This window comes from Panthera pardus, unplaced genomic scaffold (assembly GCF_024362965.1).
Source record: "Panthera pardus isolate Hobbes unplaced genomic scaffold, ASM2436296v1 HiC_scaffold_1, whole genome shotgun sequence".
Taxonomy (NCBI): domain Eukaryota; kingdom Metazoa; phylum Chordata; class Mammalia; order Carnivora; family Felidae; genus Panthera; species Panthera pardus.
Window position 1 is genome coordinate 61,251,421 of NW_026526654.1, and position 23,408 is coordinate 61,274,828.

The 23,408-nt window shown below is 42.7% G+C and overlaps 1 long non-coding RNA gene across 1 annotated transcript in view; it reads right to left on the reverse strand.

Annotated features, from left to right (window-relative positions):
* Positions 1–304: 304 nt before the first annotated feature.
* Positions 305–23,408, reverse strand: part of LOC109265858 (uncharacterized) — a 73,351-nt gene continuing 50,247 nt past the window's right edge. Inside the window, exon 9 of the long non-coding RNA XR_002079385.2 lies at positions 305–420. This is a non-coding gene — a long non-coding RNA (uncharacterized LOC109265858). The remainder of the gene's footprint in view (positions 421–23,408) is intronic.

Genomic DNA, 23,408 nt, shown 5'->3' on the forward strand with positions numbered 1-23,408 from the left:
GTCCAGTTATGTGGTGCCTTTCTGAGATTTTTTTCTCTTGGGTCTTAAGACTTAGAGTTCCTGTTCTCCCCCAGAGCCATATGTTATTATATGGATACCAATAATCAAATAAACCAACCTTGTGCTCTTTGTTGGGGGCTGCCGGGGAGCCCAGGAAGTCCTGCAGCCAGCCTCTAGCACCTGCACTGAGCCAGGCAGGCAGAGATGATGTACTCACCCTAGCCTTGATTTTATCCTATGGCCACCTTCTTCCCCTCCCCCTCCCCCTCCCCCTCCCTCCTCCTCCTCTTCTTCTTCTTCTTCTTCTTCTTCTTCTTCTTCTTCTTCTTCTTCTGACTCCAGCACATTTCTTTGTTTATTTATATATTTGTTCATAGCTTACTCAATGTGGGTTTTGGGTTATGATAATCAGATCCTTCTCTATGGAGGAAAAAAAAAAGAAAAGAAGAATGAAGGGAAAGGGATATAGAGATGTGGAGTTGAATTAGAGACTGTGATGCTTTCAATCATTCAAAAACATTCGTGTTTTCTCATGGAATGCCTGGCACTGACTAGGTGCCAGCGAGTTTAGGGCCCAGTAGAGGAGGCAGATGGGAACACAGAAATAATTATAAAGCTTAGAGTAGGACCACATACCTATGAACAAAATGCCATGAAGCAAGTAGAGAGAGACAGTAATTCTACCTGGGGGGATTCCTGTCAGCCTAAGGTGAGAAGTCATTTGTCAGTTAGAGAAGGGGAGAAAGGCTATCCCCAAGAGAGGAGGCATCACATGCAGAAGCACAAAGCCATGAAAGGGTATGAGAAGCCCCATCTGGCAGAAGATTGGTATGCTTGGGGTGGGGAGATGTTGGAGGGACCGAATTTGAGGAATAAGAAGTCAGTCACGGTCAGATTTGTGAGCGCCTCAAATAACAACCTAGGGAGTTTAGCTATTTGCCCTTGGCATTAGGAAGCCAGGGGCAATATCAAAACCAAGACAACCATGTGGTCAAGTTTACTTTCTCCAGAGAAGCCTCTTTGGGTTGGAGAGAAAGAGCAGCCAATGGGGCTCAAGTTTGATGAGCCATGTTGAGAACAAGGATCAACAGACAGGTATATAGATATGTGTGAGCTGGGATGGCAGGGTTTTTCTAACTGATTGGACACAGAATCAGGAATGATAGTAATGAGCTTGGGATATGGGGGGTGGACACCAGCCTCATCGAATACAGACGAGAAGTGGAAGGGGACATGTAACCATGGTGGAGGACAGTTACGTGCGAGGTGCCCGTAGGACATCCAGGTGGGTAGCAGAGAGCTAAAAATACAGAGTTTGGGGATGGCACTGAGAGAATTAGATTTGACATTTTTGCACATAAATAGTACCTAAAAAGTTATGAGGAAGACAAGATCACTCAGGACACGAGCATGTACAATACGGACAGAAGAAAATAAGGAGCTCTGAGGTTGGGAGTTTTTGTTTTTGTTGTTTTTTTTTAATGTTATCAAGGGAGTAACTACATCTCCTTTTCTGGAGGTTTTTTAAAAATGCGAGCCTCTCCTCTTCCTAAGGTAGTTTTGGGTAGCTATTCTAACAGGCAGACCTACCTGCCAGGTGATCTTTAAAATGAGCTCAGGTGGCTGCAGTCAGACACCTAGATGCTTTATGTTGTGTTAAAAAAAAAAGCACTGAACAATAATATTAGCAAGAGGCCACCTCTCAGTGCTTGGGAAAGAACAGCTAATATCGCCCAGGGGACCAATGTCATGTTTGGAAGAAGCGGCAGAGGTAAGGAACTGGGCTGTGTGCCAGTATAAAGTGGTGTCTTAAGGCTGTTTAAAATACATCAGAAGCTATGAGTGTTGCTTTAAAAAAAAAAAAAAAAAGGAGGTCAAATGGTAAGAAGTACATTGCTGTCTGTAATATATAAATGTGAAGGCTAGAGACTGCCGCTAAATTCACGTAGATGAATGACTCCGGGAGTCAGGGGAGAGTGGCATGTTTAAAGAATCAAGAGAACAAAGCAAGTGAGACAGAAGGGAGAAAGGCAGGGAAGCGAAAAGTCCTTGGAAGGGAATAGAACACAAGGGCAAGGGAGAAGTAGCCAGTAGGAGCCAGTGTCGCAGGTCTGATTGGGAGGCAGGGGCCAATGTCACCAAAATAGCCAGACAAAGACAGAGAGTGACCAGAGAGTGTTGAGGAAGAGACGAGATTAAGGGCAGGCAGGATTTCTTGCGGTCAAGGGTAGAGACATACAGTTGAATAGAAAAGTAAAGATGGCTGCCGCGTCAATACGGTTCTGACCTAATAGACTGGAAGTCAGAAGCCCTCAGCTCACACACTGAGCTCTGACAGGGACTGTGAGGACACAGGCAAGTGTCTGAATATATTTGCGTGTTTGTTTTCTCCTTTGTAAAATGGGAACAATGATACCTTTTTAGGATGTTTGAAAATTCAATGAGATGATACAGAGGTTCCAGACCAAGCATACTGTAAGTGCCTAATAGAGACTTTTTTAGCAATTGGACAAATGAATAATGGCCAGATTGTGAAGAGTTTTGCTGATTGGGGTTGAAACAGAGGTAAAACCTGAAGGGTTGACCAGCTCCCCAAGGAAGAAAAAAGAAAAGAAGTAATTTATGTATGTTATGGTTGAATTGTGTTTCTCCCCCCGCCCTCCTGCAAAAGAAAAAAAAAAAAAAAAAAAAGATATGCTGAAGTCCTGAGCCCAGGACCTCAGAATGTGACCTTATGTAGAAATAGGGTCTTTATAGATTTAGCCAATTCCAGATGAGGTTGTTAAGGTGGAACCCCATCCAATCTGACTCGTGTCCTTATAAAAAGGGGAAATTTGGACACAGACAGAGGACCGTGTCCACATTTGGAGGCAGGAAAATTGGACATGCACAGAGACAGGATGATGGGAAGACACAGGAGAATGCCATGTGAAGACAGAGGCAGAGATCATGGTTATGCTGCCACAAGCCAAGAAACACCAAGGATGGACGGCCCCCACCAGAGGCTAGATGAGGCCAGAGCGGTTTCTTCCCCCCCCCCCCCCCCCGCCACACTTCAGAAGGAGTATGGCCTTGCCAACTTCTTGGTTTTGCACTGCTAGCTTCAGAACTATGAAATAACCGATTTGTTATTTTAAGCCACCCAGTCTTGGTATTTTGTTAAGGCAGCCTTAGGAAACTAATATAACATCTAAGTGCGGAAAAATATCAAGAGGGAGGTAGGCACCCATACTGTGTGCCCAAACCTGCCATCAACAGTTTCAACAGCAGGACAACTTGGCCTTGCAATTCTGCACATCGTCACTACTCAGGATTCTCTTGACTGCAGTTCAAGAGACAATATGCCATCAACCTGTGTGTCTGTGGGATGACAGCCAGCAAGGTTGGAGGGAGAAGGTGAAGTGGTGAAGGCAAGTCCCAGGCAGGCCAGAGGCTGGGGCCAGAGAAGGTGATTTCCTACGAGGGAAGAAGCCATTCTATTTGTCCAACTGACAAAGAAACAGCAACATAGATGAACGAGAAACAAGACGAATGTAGAATACGGTGCCATTTGTGTCCTTTGTAAAAATCGTAGCATTCACATTATTCTGACAGAAAACTCAAAATAGAAACCTTTGTCATGCTTACTTACCAAGTTACTAATGAGGCACAGGGAGAATTAGGAAATCAGGCAACACAGAGAAACATTTATAACAGACAGAATTTTGAAAACTCAGTAAGAAGTTCAATTTGTATGGTATTTGGGAATGGGTTTACCCCTCTGGAGGGAAGGGGGGAAGGGAAGTTGGTGCCAGGCCCTTGCTAAGCATGGACACAGGCACCTTGTTTCGTCTCTCGATGGCTCCGTTTCACAAGCAGTGAAACAGGCCCAGACAGATTAAGAAATGGGCCTAAGCTGATGAAATTCAGGGCTGGGATTTATACCTTGATATGCCTGACTCCCAAAGCAGGCCCTCTTCCCCTCCCCATGTGGACCTATAAGGATATCGATTAGAATGAAATTTCTCAGGAACCTGCAAATCCAGTGACAGAGATGGCCTGGGGTAGCATCAAAGGACTTCATGATGGCATCACCCAGCAGCCTGTCCACTCAGCCCAGAGCCCAGCTTGGGCAGGCACTCAGCAACCACGCCTCTCCTCAAAGTCAAATGGCTGTCTGGGGTGTGTGTGTGTGTGTGTGTGTGTGTGTGTGTGTGTGTGTATGTGTGTGTGTGTGTGTGTCCTTGAGGAGTTGCCAGCTCTCCACTGGGCCAGTGAGCCGCTGGGTGACTTCTAAGGGCCACCCGGACCCCTCTGGAATTGTCCCACTGCAGAGAGATAAAAGCCCGAGGACCTGGCCAGGCTCCCAGAAGACCTCCAGCCCCGCCCCCACCCAGGTGTACGCTCCCCACATCCTGAAGTAGCTCATTACAATCAGGGGCTGAAGAGTAAAACAGAAATTAAATTGACACTTTGAAGCATTAATCCAAGCACAAATTAATATTCATCAACATCTGCTATTTGTTCAGGTGAGTGTTCAGCTTAAACAAAAAAATAGCATTCTTCCCACCCAGAGACGGCGTGTACCAGAGAAAATGGAGCCCGCGCTCAGGCCCTCTGCACGCACAGCCTGCAGCTGGCTCCCTGCGGAAACCCCACCAGTGACAGTCCTCCCAGAGGGACCCTGAATAGTGTTCAATAAATCATTTTTATTTGGACACTTGTCTTCCTCCTGACTTGCAAGACATCACTATTCCTTCTCAGAAGGGAAGGAATAAGAAGCTGGGTGCTGTTTATTCCATCTCTGTACTTGGCCACAGGGGCTGTCCCTGTTGTCCGCCATTTGGTCGTTATCATCAGGGCAGGAGGAATCGCTTTGCTGGAAAATTACTAGCTAAATTTCCAAATGTGTGCGGAGAGAAATTTGCAGGGAAGCAAGGTCGGGTAGGGGGCCCCCACGGGGGTTGCTATAGCTCCGCATGCACAAAGAATGAGGCAATTCCACAGGAAACCCTGCGCTGTGACAGCAAAGGAGAGTGCTCAGTGTTGGCACACAGGGAGCGTCACCGAGCCCATAACATCTTTAGAGCAAGGGAGTATTTTTCAGTTGATAACCAAGCTAACAGCTGTTCTCTTCCTGCCAAAACACCAGAAAAATTTCTGAAAGCCCTCCCACGACTACGGGCCAGGGTGGATCTGAGGGATATCAAGAGACAGTCTGTGCCCTGGGTGGCACCAACAGCTTCAACGGGCACTTGGGAGGATGTCTCTGCTTGTGTTTTGACATTTCTCTCTCTCTCTCCCCCAGATAGTTGAAACAGAGTCCCTAAAATGGTAGAAATACAGTCAATGAAGACAGTAAACAAATCAAGAGACTCGAAGCTCTGCACAGTTTTGAAAAAAATACCTAGTGGGGATTGCACGGGTCTGGGAACCGGTCTATACCTGTGCTAAGTCATGATGGAGGGCTTTTGCAGAAGTTTGCCTACCGTGAGTGGGCAAGAACATGCACTAGTTAAGAACAAGGACTCTAAAGTCAGACTGTGAGGTTAAATTCCAACTTTGCCACTTATTACCTGTGTGACCCTGGGCAACTTACTTAGCCTCTCTGTGCCTCATTTTCCCCATCTGTAGAATGGGAATGTTGATTGATTAAATGAGTTGAAACCTATAAAGCAGTTGACACAGTATCTGCCACCATAGACGTATCCTATAACTATTAGCTCTTCTGACAACCTTAGTCATGGAAACAGTATATTAGAAAATCTCTGGTAATCCTCTTAACAGAGATTGATATTGTTGAACATGTAGAGTGAATGAACCAAAGCTGGAACTGGTCAATATATTAAATCCAATCTGTTCATTGGTTGAACTGCTGAAGCAATTTCCATGTGGTATCTGGACTTCTGACAAGGAATTTATTCAAAGTTGAATCCCCGCAAAGATAATAAATATAAATAGAAAATCTAATATAAGAGCTAAGTATAAAATATAAAAGCTAAATAGAGAGGAGATGTTACTTGGGCCACCCATATGAGGGGACGATAGATGGTGCCCGTGGACACAGCCGGCAGGATCAAATGCTCCCAGAGAGCCTGCCCAGCCCAGGAGCCAGCCAGGATCCAGATGCAGATCTGAGGATGGAGAAAGCAATGGAAGCTGAGACAGAAACAGTCCCTGCTCTCATGGGGCCCACATTCCATTTGCAGGAGGGAAGGGGGGAGAGAGACAGACAAATAAGTCAACATACACACACACACAAGAATAAGCAATAGTGAAGAGCAGTGCAGAGAAGCAAAAAGGGGGACGTGCAAGAGAGGAGAGAGTCCCTGAGTGGTCAGGGAGGCCTCTCTGAGGAGGTAACAAGGAAGCTGAGATCTGCATGAAAAGAACCAGCCATCCCAATACACACCACGGGGAAGGTGGTCCAAAGGGAAGAACACCTACTGCAAAGGCCCAAGGAAGGAGCATACTTGGAGAATTCAAGGAAGAGAAAGAAAGATGGGGCGGCTGGAGTGAAATGGGTGAAAGAAAGCGTAGTGAAATAAGAAGTGAGAAAAGGAGGTGAAGGCTGGACATGTAGGGCTCTGTAAAGCAATAGGAAATTGAGAATTCATTCCAAAGTGCAATAGGGGATAGCTTTTTAAATATATTTAATTTTTAGAGCAGTTTTGGTTGACAGAATAATTAAGAAGCATATACAGATATTTCTCACATGTCCCGGTCCCATTATCAACCTCCCCACCAGAGCGGTGCATTGTTACAAGTGATGAACCTGTACTGACACATCATAACCACCCAAAGTCCACTGTTTATGTTAGGCTTTGCTCTTGGTACCGCACATTCTGTGAGTTTAGACAAACGTATGATGGCATATATCTGCCACCGGAGGTTTTTAAGGAGGGGCGTACCATGATGCGATTGATGATTTTAAAAGATCACACTGGGGCAATGTAGCAGGCAGTCAGATTCTGACATGGCTCCCAACAACCCCAGCTCCTGGTTTTCGTGCCCTGAGTAAATCCCCTTCCCTTGAATGTGGGCTGGACCTACTGACTTGCTGCTCCTATCTAACAGAACATGCTAAAAGTGATGGGATGTCACTTCCATGGTTAGGTTTCAAAAGCCTGTGACTAGCTAGGTCTCTCTCTCTCTCTCTGTCTTTCTCTCTCTCTCTCTCTTGCCCTCTCCCTTTCCCTGATAAAGCCAGCTGCCATGTGGCAAGGAAATCAGGGATGCCTCTGGCCAACAGTCCTAGAGGAAGTGTGGCCCTTAGTCTTACAGCTCCCAGGAAGTGGATTTTTGTCACGACCACATGAGGGCACTAGGAGGCAGATGCTTCCCAATTGAGCCCGAGACCAATTGCCAGAGGGCCCAGCTACACTGCCCAGATCCTAACCCATAGAAACTGTGAGGTATTAAATGTTGTTGTCTTAAGCGACTAAGTTTGGGGGGTAATTTATTACACAGTAATAGCTAACTAATACAGACTTCATGTTAAAAATGGATTTTAAGAGGATAAGAATGGACACAGGAAAATGGTCAAGCAGATACTGCAGTAGGTGAGAAAATGTTAACTTGGATTAGGACAGAGGTAGACGAGATGGAGGGAAAGGGACAGATCCCAGGGACACTGTGGAGACTTGCTATTGTATAAGATGTCATCTTGAGGGCAAAATGGGGAAGCAAGACTAAAGGAGTTTTTGCTTGAAAAACTAGGTGTAGGCAAAAGTGGAAGAAAAAGAAAGGTCAAGGGTTAATGTCAAGCTTTATGTCTCAGTCATATGGAGTTTGAGATAATGCTTACTGAAAACTAAGTGGAGAGATCAGATAGACACTTAAATAATTAGATTAAAGAGTCTGGAGTTCTGGGAAGAGATCAGGGCTGGAAAGTGGATTTTGAAGTCATTTATAGTTGATTTTTCAAGTCATGCTATAAAATGAAGCCTTTTAGGAAGTGTTTTAGTTACCCTGCTGTATAACAAGCCATCCAAACTTAGTAGCATAAAGGAACCATTTTATTCCATTCTCAGGTTCTGTGGGTCAAGAGTTTGGACAGAGCACCACAGAGAAGGCTTGTCTCTGTTGCCCAATGTCCGGATCCCTAGCTGGGCTTTTGGCTAGAGTACTACATGTGGGCTCTCCAGATGCTTAGGCTTTCCCACAGTGTGACCCCCTCAGTCCCGGAAGCTCAGGATTCCAAAGACCAATGTCCCAAGAGAATCAGGTAGAAGCTTCCTGGCCTTTTCTGATCTAGCCTCTGGTGTCAGGAATCATCTCTTCTGCTACATAACAAATGAGTTACTAGTTCTATCCAGATTCTAGAGGAGGAGACATAGACTCCACCTCTGCATCAGAAGAAAGTCAAGGAATGTATACCCATGTTCTTAAACCTCCACAAAGAGTTAATATAGAGAGGAGAAGGAAATCCTAAGAGGAGTTCTGGAGCATTCCAACATTTAGAAGTTGAGCAGAGGCGGAAAAACTCACAAGAAACTGAGATGGAAATCAGTGATGTAGGAAGAAGCCGCTGGGTGAGGATGAGGTCATGAAAGCCAAGAGAAGGATCTGTTTCCAGAATGTAGGAGTTGACATTGTGCAAAATGCTCCCCCAAATTGAAAGAAGATAGGGACAGAGACAATGGGCTTTGATGACTGAGAGGTACTGGTAACTTGACAGAAGCAGTCCCCATGGGGTGGTTGGGACAGAAGCCAGCATGGATTGGGTAGAAAAGAGACTGCAAGGCAAGGAAAGACGCATCAACAAGCTGACAGTTGTGCATGCACTTGTGTAAACAGGTCGTTTGTGAGACCCTCGGAAACCATCAAACCACAGAACCCTTGATTTGGAAGGTCACCAAACGCATACACTTGAACATTTCTGATCTTAGGGAGCTCATGACCTCTCACAGCAGCCCATTTTATCATTGTTAGAAAAGTTATTTCTTTCATAAAATGCACTTCTGGCACCCATCTGTCTTTGTCTGCCTGGAGCAGTATACAACCAGTCTAATTCCAAAGTCATGTGCCACTGCAGGCTCTTTTTTTTCTGGAGGAAGCATTCTCAGTGTCCCTAGATTTCCAGATGCTGCCTGGTCTTCATTGCTCTCCTCTGAACGTGCTCAAATTTGTTCCCGTCACCCCCACAGTATGGCATTCAAAACTAAGCTCAACATCCTGCTGCTGTCTGCACCAACCATTACCCCTACAGCTGTTTTCGGGCTTTGTTGCACTGCTGTCTCCTACTGTAGAAGCTAGGAGCTGCCATCTGTCATCCACATTGAGTCTTAATCACTAACGATATTTGATGCAATGATCTCAATGACTGTTCTTCCATAGCAAAGCTAGATGCTGCCAAGCCCAGGTACTGAAGAAGCGGCTAGAAAAAGGAAGACTTTCATGCCACCTCATGAACCTTATTGCTGTGGCTTTTTCTTTTGCACTAAGATGAAACGCAAATAAACAGGGAAAACTTCCTGAGGACGCTGTTGACTTGGGTCAGTCTCTGGTTGACTGGGGGCCTCTGAAGGGGTGAAATGGGGATGCGCCCAAGAGGAACCAGGGAAGTCATGGCACTGCTCTAGGATTTGTGACCAATGCCACAATTTACCAGCCTGAACACCTTTGAGAGTTCTTCCTTCCCTCCTCTCTATGTATGTAAAATTTATCAGAAATCCTATCAAAAGTCTCTTTCCAAAATCCACTCACAAGGCTTTTGAGCTAGCTTTTTAATGCTTTCTTTCTTTTCCTTAACACTAGTCTTTCTTTTCCTCTGAACCTGTTTGAAAGTATTTCTAAGTCATTTAAATGAATATTCATATCTCCAGACTATTTTTCTACTTTAAAAAAAAAAGGTTAGGAAAGTTTACATGGCACTAGAGAAACAGAATCCAGGGGAGAGAGATGAGAAATCTTTTGGCTGGTTTTAACCACTCCATCACTACAGCACGTGTATGTGAACACACACCCACAGGGCACACCTGCAGGTAGGGCAAAGAGAAGGCCTGCTGGGCCACACAACTCCAAAATCACTCTTTTCTTTCTCTACTGGTACCTGCCAGCATGGGGCATCTGGGTAAAGTAGGTGGCTAAAATGTTCCGAGCAAGTTGGAGCAGGAAACTTCCCATTACCCCCATCATGACTTGCCCTCTCTTTCTTCCTTCCCTGAAGGGCTTGAGACTCTATTTGGATAGAAAGAAATAAAACATCAAAGCTTGAAATATTCATTGTGAGAGTCTTTGTTCCAGCTGCTCTTGTTCAGGGTCTAATAGAGCAATTTAGGGTTAAAGCAAGGCTTAGACCCTTCTAGTAGTCTATCAAACTCTCTCCAACTTGAGAAGGCTGAGTGGATATTGTACCCTGAACAAACCATGCATTTTTATAACTTTGTGTCTTAGCACATTCAACAAACAGAGTAACTATTATGAGCTCCGTGATGCCAGTCCATGGTCATGGCGCAGAGGAAGGACGTCAAACCATGTTCCATGTTTTGAAGGCAGACAGGCAGGGAAACTAAACCAGACTCTTTCACATTCTAGATTTGGAACCTTGGTCAAATTTCATAAGCCATTTGACCCTCAACTTCTATAGACTTAAAATGGAAATAAAAGTGCCTCCTTGTGGGTATATTCCTGAGAATCAAAGAGCAGTAAGTTCACAAGGCTTTGCAGGTAACAGGTGTTGCATAAATTTTAGTCCCTTTGCATTTCTCTTCTTTTAATCCCTCCTGCTTGGGGATTAATCCACCAAAACCTTGCTTTGATCACGTCACTCCCTCACTGCAACCTGGAGTCACCTCCCACTGTACAAAGAATAAGACACAGAACTCTGCGTCACCCACCTCACCCTAACTTACCTTGCAAGCCATATCCTTCCAACTGCCAGAAAGGAACACTCAGCTCCAGTGGCTGCACGACTTAAATTGCCCCGTTTCTCACCCCTCTTGCCCATCTCTGTGCTCTGGTTTGCTTGTGGCCTTGCCTCCTCTGTGAACACTATCTTCACCCATCCCTGCCAATTTAAAAGACTGCAAATCCATTAAGGACCAGCTCAAATACTTCTGCTCCCTGAAGACCTCAAGATGGGATCACTCTTTCCTTCCTAAGTCATGCTCAAGGACTAACTGTATTTCTCATAAACTACTTGACAGATACGATCTCGTTATTGTTGTTTACTTACATATCAGAGGCACATGTCATATGATGCGATTACTATTTGTCAATGTGTTTATTTTCCCTACTGGAATATGAACTCCTTTGGGGACAGAGACTACATCTTAATCTATTGTCTTTCTGTCTCTAGCATCTGACCCAGTGCCAGATGTCCGGTGCTCCATAAATGATTAGTAAAATGGATGAATGAATGACTTCCCTTTGTCGCTGAATTATGTCTTAGAAAGCAATAAAGTGTGTCATATTTTTATGTCTCTTACTAGGATTTGTGTGGTTCCATGCAATTATGAATTATGAATATCAATAATATCTGATGATGAATAAATGGCTCCCCAAAATGGGAGTCCTGGGAGGGAACTGAGTAGTATAAGCCATAGAGATCAGTAACTCAAAGCTCTGAAGCCACACATTTTCATCTCACACTTAAGTCTCCTTCATATGAATTTTTTCCAGTTGGAAGAAATATGTACTTTGGTCAAAGATGGCACAGTAAGGGTCATTTAATGCCACTATCCATGCAAAACCCATGGGTAACCAAAACTAATAATACAAATGTTAGGGAAAAGAAACCTTTCCTGTCATTAATGCAATCAGGAAATGGAAATAATAGAAGACCTTAAACCATGCATTCTGAATAGGAGCAATCTCATCCAAAGCAGATGCTTAGGATAATGTTTGCAGTGATGTTAGCAATGGTTATTTCTGTGTAGTGGGATTTGGAGTGACTTTTTTTTTCCTCTTTGTATCTTTTTCTGTTGCTCGATTTCTTTATACTGAGCTATATTGTTTTTCTAAGTTCAATGGAGTTCTTGAAAATATATCTAATATCTGAAAGAAAATATGTGGCATCTCTAATTTTTAAAAAGTAATATTATCTCTGCTCTTTACTTAAATGCTTTCTACCTACTGAATTTCAACCTCAGTGACCTTAGAAAGTAAACATTAAGCTGTTTTGAACCTACAAGAAACCATTAGGAAAACCATTCTACCTTTCCAAATACCCTACCCCTCTGGGGCTGATGCACTTAATCAATTCTTAGGAAGGTTACATAAGCCAGAGAACCATCTTTGGTTTTCACCCTCTGGAGAAAGGCCTTTCACATAATGTTAAAGGAGTTGTTAATACTCTTCCCACACAAAAGCAACATCATTCATAAGACAAATAATTGTGGCAAATAAAAAAGTTATACTGCTGTGCATATAGTTTCTCATTTGAAAAGTCTTCAGACTCACCTTCACCAAAATAAAAACGATGCCAAAAGGAAAAGGAAAATTATTTTCTACCTAATTTTTACCCAAAAGTTTTCTAAACCAATATGACCTTTTGTATCAGTCTCAAAATGACAACATGGTGAGGCTCACAGTCATTATTATAAGTACATTGAATTCATATGTCCTGGCAGCTAATATCTCGGCCCACATATGGAGACCATTTGAAGGTTAAGGGTAGGAAAAAGTCAGACAGGTTCAACATGAGCCAGGTGCCTCTTCAGCAAGAAAATGTTCAGAAACAGCAAGCAAAAACCAAAATCTGTGAAGTCAAGAATATATGAACACATACACAGAAAGACTCTGGAAGTTGGAAACATATAATCAACCAAAAGGTAAGTTAGAATAGATGAACCGGCCAATTCAAGAGACAGAAGCAAGAGACTAAACCTAGAAGAGATGAGTCACGGCAAATATAAGACTAGGTCTCTGGCACCCAGAAATGGGTTGAAGTCAGAGGGACCACAGCAGAAACAGAAGGACAGAGATGTGGATACATCTGGGCCTACATGCAGCTCTCTGGATGGCTAGTTACTGCTTCAGGGGTCTTCAGCCAGTTCTGCACAAGCATCACCTCCTTGATAAGCACTCTATGATTTATCAGACTGATTTAGGAGCCCTACAGCACCACTACAATATCCTGGGTGTAACTTTACCACAGCACTTGGCCACATTGCACCGTGAAGTTGATTCAATTGCCAGTCTCCACTAAGGGGTTGCAAATGCCCCCAAGAGTACATAGCATATCTCATTTGACATTGTATCTACAGCAAGTAGAATTGTACTTTGCATAAGTTTCAAAAAATACTAGATGAATGAATGTGTTTCTGTATCTAGGATTTAAAGGCAGGGATTATGGCTACTGGCAGATAGGAGTCAATATCCTAAAACAAAACTCATAATATTACATCATTTCTCCTGTTGCCAAAAGCTTCAACTTTTTAGTGTGTTTTACCATGTCACTAAAGGCTTTCAGCCACCAGTAACAGAAATCTCAATTCAAAATGGCTAGAACAATAAGTAAAATGTATCCCATATAACAAAATGTCCTAGGGGAAAGTGACTCCAAGGCCCTAGGCACTTCCCATCTTTCTGACCTAACTCCTCAGCAGGTCAGCTGGTCTTCAAGCCAGCTATCCTCAGGCTCACAAGATGGCTGCCAAACATGCAGACATGACAACTTCCGGCAGGAGAAGAAGGCTTCTCTTCCTACAGAGCTCTCAACACACATCTCACATCTCTTAGGCCAGACTTTTGTCTCAGTTCAAATGTTAAACAAGCCACTGCCAAGAGAAATAAGATCATTGTGATTAGCTCAAAGAAGCCAATGGCTATGTGGGGGAGAATGGATCATCTGGAAAAAAACAAAAACAAAAACAAAAACAGCGAAGTGGGAAAGGAGATGGGCATGTGATTACTATAATTGCCTACAATGCCATTCATGGTCTATGTCTTGCTCCTTGCCTCCAGGCTCCTCTTCTACCATTCCTTCTATTTCAAACACTGTGTTCCAGCCAGACCTGCTGTTCCCTAAATGTACCATGAAGTTTCTATTCAACAGATCATTTCTTTTCTCTGTGCTTTTGCTCTATGTTCTTGCTTCTGCCTGAAGTGCTCTTCCCTACTGTCTGGCTGGTAAATGCCTACTCATCCTCCAACTCTCCATTGAAGTATTACCTCCTCTGGGAAGGCTTTCTTGACCTCCTCACATAGTGAACTACCTTAACAATGCCCCTCCCCATGTCTTGTCTGCCACTTCTGGCACAGCACCCATCACACTGAAATGTGTCTCTTTGCTTACACCTTCATCTCTCCCATTAGACAGAATCCCTAGGGAGCAGAGCTGAGTCTTGTTCATCTTTGTATCCCCTGCCTCTAGTATAGTATTTATAGAAACTCCATGTAGGCTTGATAAATTGAGTAAAATTGAACGAGCTGAACTGAATCTGGCTGTGTGTAATATTTCCAGCAGTTTCTCTAATATAACTGCTGTGAGAGAATCTTTGAAAGAGCAATCACCAGACAATTCAGTAGAGACCATGCTCTGAACGGCCCTCCACTGATGATGCTAGGGGAGGAACTTGGAGCTGTCCAGAGCCCAGAGGCCAAAGAGCCGGGCATCCTCCCTTAGAGTACTGCCCATGCCACTACTATGGTGAACAGCCGTTCTAGTTTTAACAGTGAAAATCCTGCAACCCAGGAAATTTCTCAGTCCTGAGCAACCCAGATCAGATGTCATCAAACTCCCAATGGCCCTATCACCGTGGATTTTTCTCCACCACCTTAACAGAATCCCCCTCAAGAAGAAGGAGATAGGTCCCCACCAAATGTTTAATGTCTGGGGAAGAGAGAAAGGTTGTTTGTTATCATCCGCACTGGAGAAGGAGATTAAGATTTCTCACCTGGGGTTAAAGGTTTAAAAACCGTGGGTAGAAGCGAGCAAATTATAGAGACCCTAAATGGTTGTCCAGGGAAGAGAGTTACACAACATTAGTTGTTTCTAAGGCAACAACTTCTCAGATTTATGCCAAGATTTGGAACCATTTCCCTCTAGAGCAGATGATTATATGCTCATTTATCTCCAGAGAAGCTCTTAAAACCTCTTCTTTCTCAGAAAACCCATTTGGCTAAAAAACACAGTATTTAAGATAGAGGGTTACTCTGAACATCCCAAACCCCCAGAGAAATTCTATGGGGACTGCTATGCCATCCCAACATTTGGCTACGATTCCACGTGGTTTCAGTTCAGCAGGGTTTCATTGCTGCCATATAATCTGTTGTTTTGTGAGGAAATTCTAAAGAAATATTCAAATGGCAAAATAGTAAGGTCTCCTCAGAATAGTCGTTAATAGCCAGTCAGTCCACACCACACAAAATGGCATCCCGCAATTAGATTCACTGATGGTAATGAACGAGAATAAAAGGTGAATTCCTCAGAGAAAGACCAGCCTCCATATATAGCTGATGCTCCCAGTCACTCCTGAAGGACAGCGCCCAATAACGCCCTCTGCAGGAGGCTTTACGGTTTAACAGGGAGCTCAGTTTAGCCCCTGCCTACAACTGCCTGCCTTCCGGGTGCATGGCAGGACAGCCACTCTCAACACCGGTCTCAGCTGTGGCCTTATCTAAGAGTCCACCCTGTTGTTGGTTACCTCCAGTTCTGTGGGATGTGTCTGAGATCCTAAGACTGGGAGAGAATCACATTCGCCCCCTTTGTTAGAACCCTCAGACTGTAAACACCTGAGGACCAAAGGACTGGGTCTTATTTTCCTTTGAGCCACATTGCCTTGGTCCATACCCCAGCTCTGTCACTTCCAAAGCTTGTGTAACCTTGATGACTTACTCAACCTCATAAGGCCTCTGTTTCTCTGAAAATAAAATGGAGGCAGGAATAGTGTCAGCCTCATAGCATTATTCCGAGGATTAAGCGAATAAAAACTATAAGGTGCTTAGAACAGAAACTGCTCTCTCATAAGCATTATCCAAATGTTAGCTACTGTTATTCTGTGTACCCTCTACATTTAGCGTGATTCCCCAGAACGCAAAAAACACTGAGACAAACAAAACTGTTCACGGAGCAGGACTGAAGTTTCCACTCACTAAAAAGGCACAGGCAATAATAACTTTAAAAAAAAAAAAGAAGAAGGACTTTCCAAGTATTTACCACCACCGATTGGTTTTGCTTCTTTGTTGGAGATGCGTCCCTTTTTCTTTGGTCAGACACGTGGCTACAGTCTTGAGAGGAGATTAGAAGAAAGAGGACGAAGGGGTGTTCTTGTGTCTGCACCAGTTCTAGTTACAGCAGAGCCACTGAATGCTAGCACTTTAAAAGAGATGAGGAACAAATACCTGGCTGGAGAGCTCAAGAAAGACCTCACGGGGTTGTTGTCTTAACTGAACCTTAGGGAGGTTTCAATGGAGGTGGAGAAGGAGCGAATCTCCAAAAGAGAAAGCAGCATGCTATTCCGGGAAATCATAAAGAATGCGCAAGACATAATGATTAGCCCACATGGGTGTGGACAATGAAGGAATCCAGGGCTCTGCTGTCGTGTCTCCACATTCCTACCTAGTTAGAGCCCCAAGGATAGCAGAATGGCTGAGATTAACCCAGAGGTCACGTCAGGAAAGAATTCATTTTTCTTTTTCAGTTCCCATCAGTACCGTGTGGTTTCAAAGCCCAAAGAATCAACTAAGCAGCTTTTACAAACCAAAAAGCGAGCATGTTTGAATTTGAGATTGAAAGGGGACACCTTACAAATGGCATTCTACACCCCTGCTCTTCTGCAGGGTGCACAGTAGGCGTGTGAATAACTATTTTCATTGTACTGACTAGAATCACTAAGGCCATCTACAGATGGAAGAAGTGACACATTAGCAACAGAATCCAGCTAGCCAAAGCGGTTGGGGGAGAGTACCGTCTGTACTGAGAAAAACACATGAAGTCCAAGTTCACAGATCCTATGGCCTCTGGGTCCAGGATAAGGTTCTTAAAAGAACATAAGTATGATCAATGAGGTCATTGGCAAGGCAGCTGTTCTGCTAGACTGCCATTTAAGCTTCTCTGCATCAGAGTGGTTCTCAACCTTCCATATCTTGTACCTGGAGCCACTCCCACGTGTCCCATCAGTCACTCCGTCATCACCACCATCCCACCATGATGGATGACATTACTGTGCCTACAGACACCCTGTTATATTGTTCCACATGACCTCTATGTTAGCTCCCTAAATCTTAAGACCTGAAGAAATAGCTCATCCAAATTCTTCCCTGATTCCAAAGAAAATACTGATCCAGTTTCTTCAAAAACTAAATGGCATGAAAACAGGGTATAAGGAAGGGAGAACCGTGGTAATTAAAGAGTTTTATGAGAACTAACAATTAAATGCTATGTGTAGGCCTTGATTAGATTCTGATTTGAACCAATGGACTTCTTAGACCATCAGGAAGATTTAAACATGGAATAGACGTTAGATGACATTAAAGAATTACTACTAACTTTGTTAGGTATGAATGGTACTGTGATGATGTTATTTTTCCTATCCTTATCTTTTAGAGATATCTACTGAAGCATTTGTAGAATTTCTCCTCTGAGATTTGCTTTAGAATGCTGTAGTTCAAGAAAGGCATGGAAGGTAAGTGGTAGGGCAAAAGAGGAAACAAAATTGGAAAACTGCTGAAAAATGCCAAAGTTGTGTCGTGGTTCACAGTGTCAATTTACTATTCTCTCTAATGTTGCAGACGTCCAAAATTTTCCATCATAAAAAAATTTTTCTTGATCTTCCCAGGCCCATTCACCAAACAGAGCATTCCATTGGTGGATGGACCCTTGGACAAGGAAGTAGCTCTACTTACTGGGCACAGCAAGCAAAGAAAGAGAAAAAGAAGTACAACTGACTGCCCATTCTTCACAGGTTGCCCACTGCTGAACCCAAGGAAACAGCATTCCCTGAATGTGAACATATTGGGTGGTAGACGTGCCTGTGTATGGTAGCCCTCAGTCCACGATTTACCAGTTTCTAGACAGACACCTCCATCTTTCTTGTCCCAGGGAAAGTCAAGATTCCAGCCTGAAATAAGAGAAGTACATCCCAGAGCAGCGCTGGTTCTTAATGGGGGCTCAACCTTCTTATGCTGCTTCCCTGCTCCTGCCCATACTGTCCTCTCCTGAAAGGTTGTTACCACAGAGACAGAGACCTCCTTCTCTAAATCCTTAGGTCCGTCTCTCAGACAAGTAAGACCTGATTATTATTGGCTGAATTCTTTATCTTATTTAAAGAAATGGTGGTATATACTGTAACTTGGGAATTAAAACATTCTACTGCCGGGTTGTTCTGACTTTTCCAAAACATCTCCAATCTTTATAACTTTATACTTTATAAAATAAAGTGTAATCAGCACTCAGACTAAACATTTTCAGTGCTGCTTTTTTTTAACCTTTTTTTTTTTTTTAATAATAATTTCAGGAATAGAAATGTTTTTGATCCTGGCAATCATATCCTGATGGAAAACTGTACGCCTTCATCTGTCAAGGAAAAATTTAAAGAAATACCTATGTTTGGATGGCATAGAATTCTAGTAATGTTATGGGGAGCAACTCAAGAATCTATACAATTTAGCTTTTAGCAAGATTTATAAATAACTGTAATCATATATACTAATAATGGTCAAGGTAGCAGAACAGATTGAAGTTTATGCGCAGAAATCCAAAGACCTTGTGACATGAACAGTCTGGCTGATAGAAAGAAACATATCAAGGACACTTGGGAATGGCCAGAGGAAGGGGAAGAAGAGGAAGAACAAATGGGATTGCACGTGTAACAGATGTGGCTACTGTTTCCCTTCTAGTCAAACACTGAAGACATTTGTCAGTAGACAGAGGAAGCAGAAAATTAGGATAAACATTATATGGCCAAGGTTACTCTGAGGATATCTAAAGGTTATAAGTGTCCATTCCTGGGAGGTAGAACCATCAAGAAAAGTACATCACACTTACCAAGTGACACGAGAAATGTAAGGGAGTGAATTTTCATTAATGGTTGTGAAAGTCAATGTCCCGTCTCAAGGCTGAATGGATACCACTAGTGGCACAACTAACTGGGTAAAATTGCCGCCCTTCAGCCTCGAGAAGGCTGTGGCTTGGGAAACAGGATGCCAAAACCCAAAGAAAGCTTTGGGAACGGTTGTAAATAAAACTAGTATGGCAGGGAGTGGGGGAAGCTGAGCCCTGCAAAAGACAGAGTAAGACACCAATATGGCAGAAGTCCAAAAGGGGAGAAAGAAAGAAAAATTGTAATAGCTCCTATTTACTGAACATTTAATGGGTCACATGTTCCTCACACCACCCCGCAAACTGGGTAGCATCATCTTCATTTACTACAGGAGGAAATCGAGACTTGCGTCACCCAGATGTAAGTAGCAAACTCAGGATTCTATCTATTGTTGGTTCTGATTTCAAAGTGTAGACTTTTAGCTATTACTCAGGGAAAGGGATGGAAGGGGAGACCAAGAAGATAAAAAAAAAACTGTATGTCCTACGTGAGGAAAATTTTTTGTAAAATATACCTCTATAATGGGGCTCTGGGCTGCCAGCTCAGAGCCTGGAGCCTGCTTTAGATTCTAATTCTCCCTCCCTCTCTGCCCCTCCTCTGCTCACGCTCTCTCTCTCTCTCAAAAATAAATAAACATTTAAAAACATTAAAACACACACACACACACACATATATATATATATATATATATATATATATATATATATATATATACACACACACACACACACACACACAAACTTCTATTGGATGGAAAATGAGAGAGAGATACTCCATTACTAACTGTGATTATCTCTCATTAGTAGGATTATTATACACATTCTTCTTTTTGCTTTCCTGCATTTCTCCAGGTTTTTTTTAATCATGAACATATATTGCTTTACAATAAGAAAAATACATATATTTGATTTCTTTAAGTGTGAAGGAGGTCTAGAATCCTAAATCCTCTGCCTATGTTTCCAATAATTACCTGTCTGCTATGAAAATGTAGCCCCTTGGCTGAGTTGGCAATACAGTATTTACTCAAAGACAGCAAGGCCCAGAGGACCGGAGACAACATCCAGAAGAACTGACAGTCTAAGACTTAGGGCAAAAGAGCAACATCCCCATAAGCAGAAAAACGATCAGTCTCAGATATGCTCAGCTGTTATCTCCCTCCTGTGATTTCTCATCCTGTGAATTATTCCGGTACTTGTATATTTATTTTTTAAACACACAACAGAGGAGTTATTCTCCAAGTCTCTATCAGCTAAAGTATTAACAGCTTCCAGCTGAGAAAATATCTTTTCACTTTGCTTAAGCCTAATCATTATTTTCTCCCTCCTCCAGGAGTTTGGGTATCACACAATGGATCACAGTACAAAAGGCCATGTGGGTGATTTTTTATAATGTGGCTTGTGGACTTACAGTGGATAATTTGGGCGTAAATCTGTTTAAAGATGTCACTAGTTTGGATTTCCTTTATTGAAAGAAACACTTTACCCCCCTTCATTCTTTGGAAGCCTAAACATAAGAGTGCCCCAACCAGGAAGCAAACAAAGAATAAAAAGCTTTCTTATCGAACTTTCATCTCCTTTCTTGAAATCTCCCTTTTAAAGATGAAATTATAGGGCTGTGGAACTTTGCACTCACAACTTTAAATGTCTGAAATGTAAAACTGCGTGTCACCACCTGAGCAGCAGAGTGCTTCCTCTCAGATGGAAAAAAATCCTTCTAAATAGAAACATGAAATATTCAGAGCAACTAACTCTTCCCCTAGCCCAGGCTCCCCCGCAGAAATGGATTCAACTGCGGTATGGTGCTTGCTTGGGTCGGTTTCCAGAACCATTTACAAGCCTGTAGTAGCCAACTTACTGAGCTACAGCTTCTTGCTAATGAAATGAGTGAGGAATACATCCTCTTTATGAACCAATTTCCTTTGCTCCAAGGCACAAAAACAGCCTGTGCCGGCACTAGCAGCCCACACAACTCTTGCAAATGCCTGCCTTTCGCCTCTAAGAGACTACAGGAGAAGCGGCTTCTAAGCACACTTGTGACACCAATGATTAGTAGGAAGTAACCCCAGATCCCTTCTCCTGTGTCGTGGGGTACTCCCTTTGTCCTCCTGAGGTACCCCGCAATCTTTTGCTCTCCTCTGCCTCTTTTTACGTCTTTCTTTTTTTTACTTAAAAATAGTGCTCAGAGAGTAATCTGACATGTAGCCCGACTTCAGTGCCGATGACGGACAGCCCAAAGAGTTTTCCCTTCCTCGGACCTCTCCCCTCCTCACCCTCCCCTCATATACTACTGCCTATGTCATACTCAGGCCACCGTCGGGGCACCTGGGTGGCTCAGCTGGTTAAGGGTCCAACTTCGGCTCAGTCACGCTCTCACAGTTCGTGGATTCGAGCCCCGCGTCAGGCTCTGTGCTGACAGCTGGGAGCCTAGAGCCTGCTTTGGATTCTGTGTCTCCCTCTCTCTCTCTGCTCCTCCCCCGTTCATGCTCTGTCTCTCTCTTTCTCAAAAATAAATACACATTGAAAAAAATTTTTTTGATAAAAAAATAAATAAAAAAGAAAAGCCATAGTCTTAAAAGGAATGATGTCTTCAACTGTGGTATTTCATGGTCAGTCAACCTGAACCAAGCTCTGGGGGGCCAAGACAGATTTTGTACTCCCGACCCCAGGAAGCAAGTGACTAACTCAGAGCAATGCCAGCACCTTCCGATAGGATGGGCAAGAAAGTATTTGTGTGTCTGTGGTTATAAACTCAGCGTCCTCCCCTACAAAATGGTGCTGACAATAATAACATAGGCCTCCTATGGCTGCCGTGAGAATTCAATGAAATAATGAGCAGGAAGCCCCTGGCACATAGAAAATAATCAATAAATGTTAGCTTGTTAGCTGCTTCTTTGCTTTTCCTTCATTTATTCACCCATTCAATTAATATTCAATGAACCAGCTTCTTCCCAGATTTGAATCACTTCCCAGTGGTGATATGAGTTAGAGCCGCAAGACATGCCTGGTCTCCTCCAGGCTGGTAGGATACAATTTAGCACCCCTTAGCCTAATGCACTAATTGGTCCCTTAGTGACCTGAAAGAGTTAACACACCATTGTAGGTTTTAATCTACCACTTCCTGACAAAAATGAATTTGAGTATTTTTTTATACATAAGTTCCCTAGAATTATAGTACCCAAATTCTCTCTCTCCCTCTCTCTCCTTCCCCCTTCCCTCCCTCTGCCCTTTCTCCCTCACCTTCTCTTTTTCTGTCTGTCTGCCTCTCTCTCTCTCTCTCTCTCTCTCTCTCTCTCTCTCTCTCTCACACACACACACACACACACACACACACACACACACACACACACACTACAACTCCCTAAGATCAGTAGATAGGTTAGATAATAAGATTGAAATAGTCCATTTAGAGTCTACTGAGGGCTTTTTTCTGATCACAAAGCAATGCGCTATAGAAAACTTCGGAAGTTCATAAATCTACATTAGACACAAATTTTTCATAATCTTACAAGCCCTCCCCCAAAATAGTTTTCAGGATACACTGCAAGTATTTTGTTCTATTTTCTTTCAAACTTTTTAAATTCTTATATAATATGTATTCCATAATTTATATACTGTCATATACACTTTATGTCCTGTATGTTGCTCTTACAACTAAAATTATATCATGAACGGTTTTCTGAGTCACTGAAATTCATTGAAACATTCTAACAACAACCAAATATTCCATCATATGGACATTCCATGATTTGTTTAGCTATGAGTCTATTGTAGGACATTTAGGGAATTTTCTTTTTGTTTCTACTATAATTGATATTGAGACCACATCAGACGTACATTTTAAAATTCATTTCTGTTATTTCCTTAGGCTGGATTCTTATAAGTAAAATTATCAGATAAAAACGTACAAACATGTTGAAGGCTTGATGAAGATTATAAAATTGCTTTGCATCGACGAGCAGAGTTTGACAATCCCTTTTCACCACATTCTGGCCGCCCTGAGTGTTGATCCGATACATACATTAAATTTTATTTTTGTTTTAATTTGCGTCATTATGATTACTAATGAGATGACCATTTATTCCTGTTTATTATCCATTTGGTCTATCTGTTCTGTGAATTGTAGGTTTATGGTTTTGCCCATTTTATTGAGAAGATAGAGGTTTTATTATCAGTTATATTAACTCATTATATATTAATATTTTCCCACTGTTTTATTTTTAATCTGAAATATTTGCTCAACAGAAAAGGGCCATAGACCTCAAGCAAAGCTAAGGTATTTTTCTTGTTAATAAATATATCCCATCAAAATATCAATAATGCATAATTTCCTTGTTTGCGTTTAAATTTTTATGATGTTTTTGACGCAGAGATTGTAATGTTAAATATTAAAATCAATCTTTTCCTTTACGATTTAGTCCATTGCTTATATACTTAGATAGTC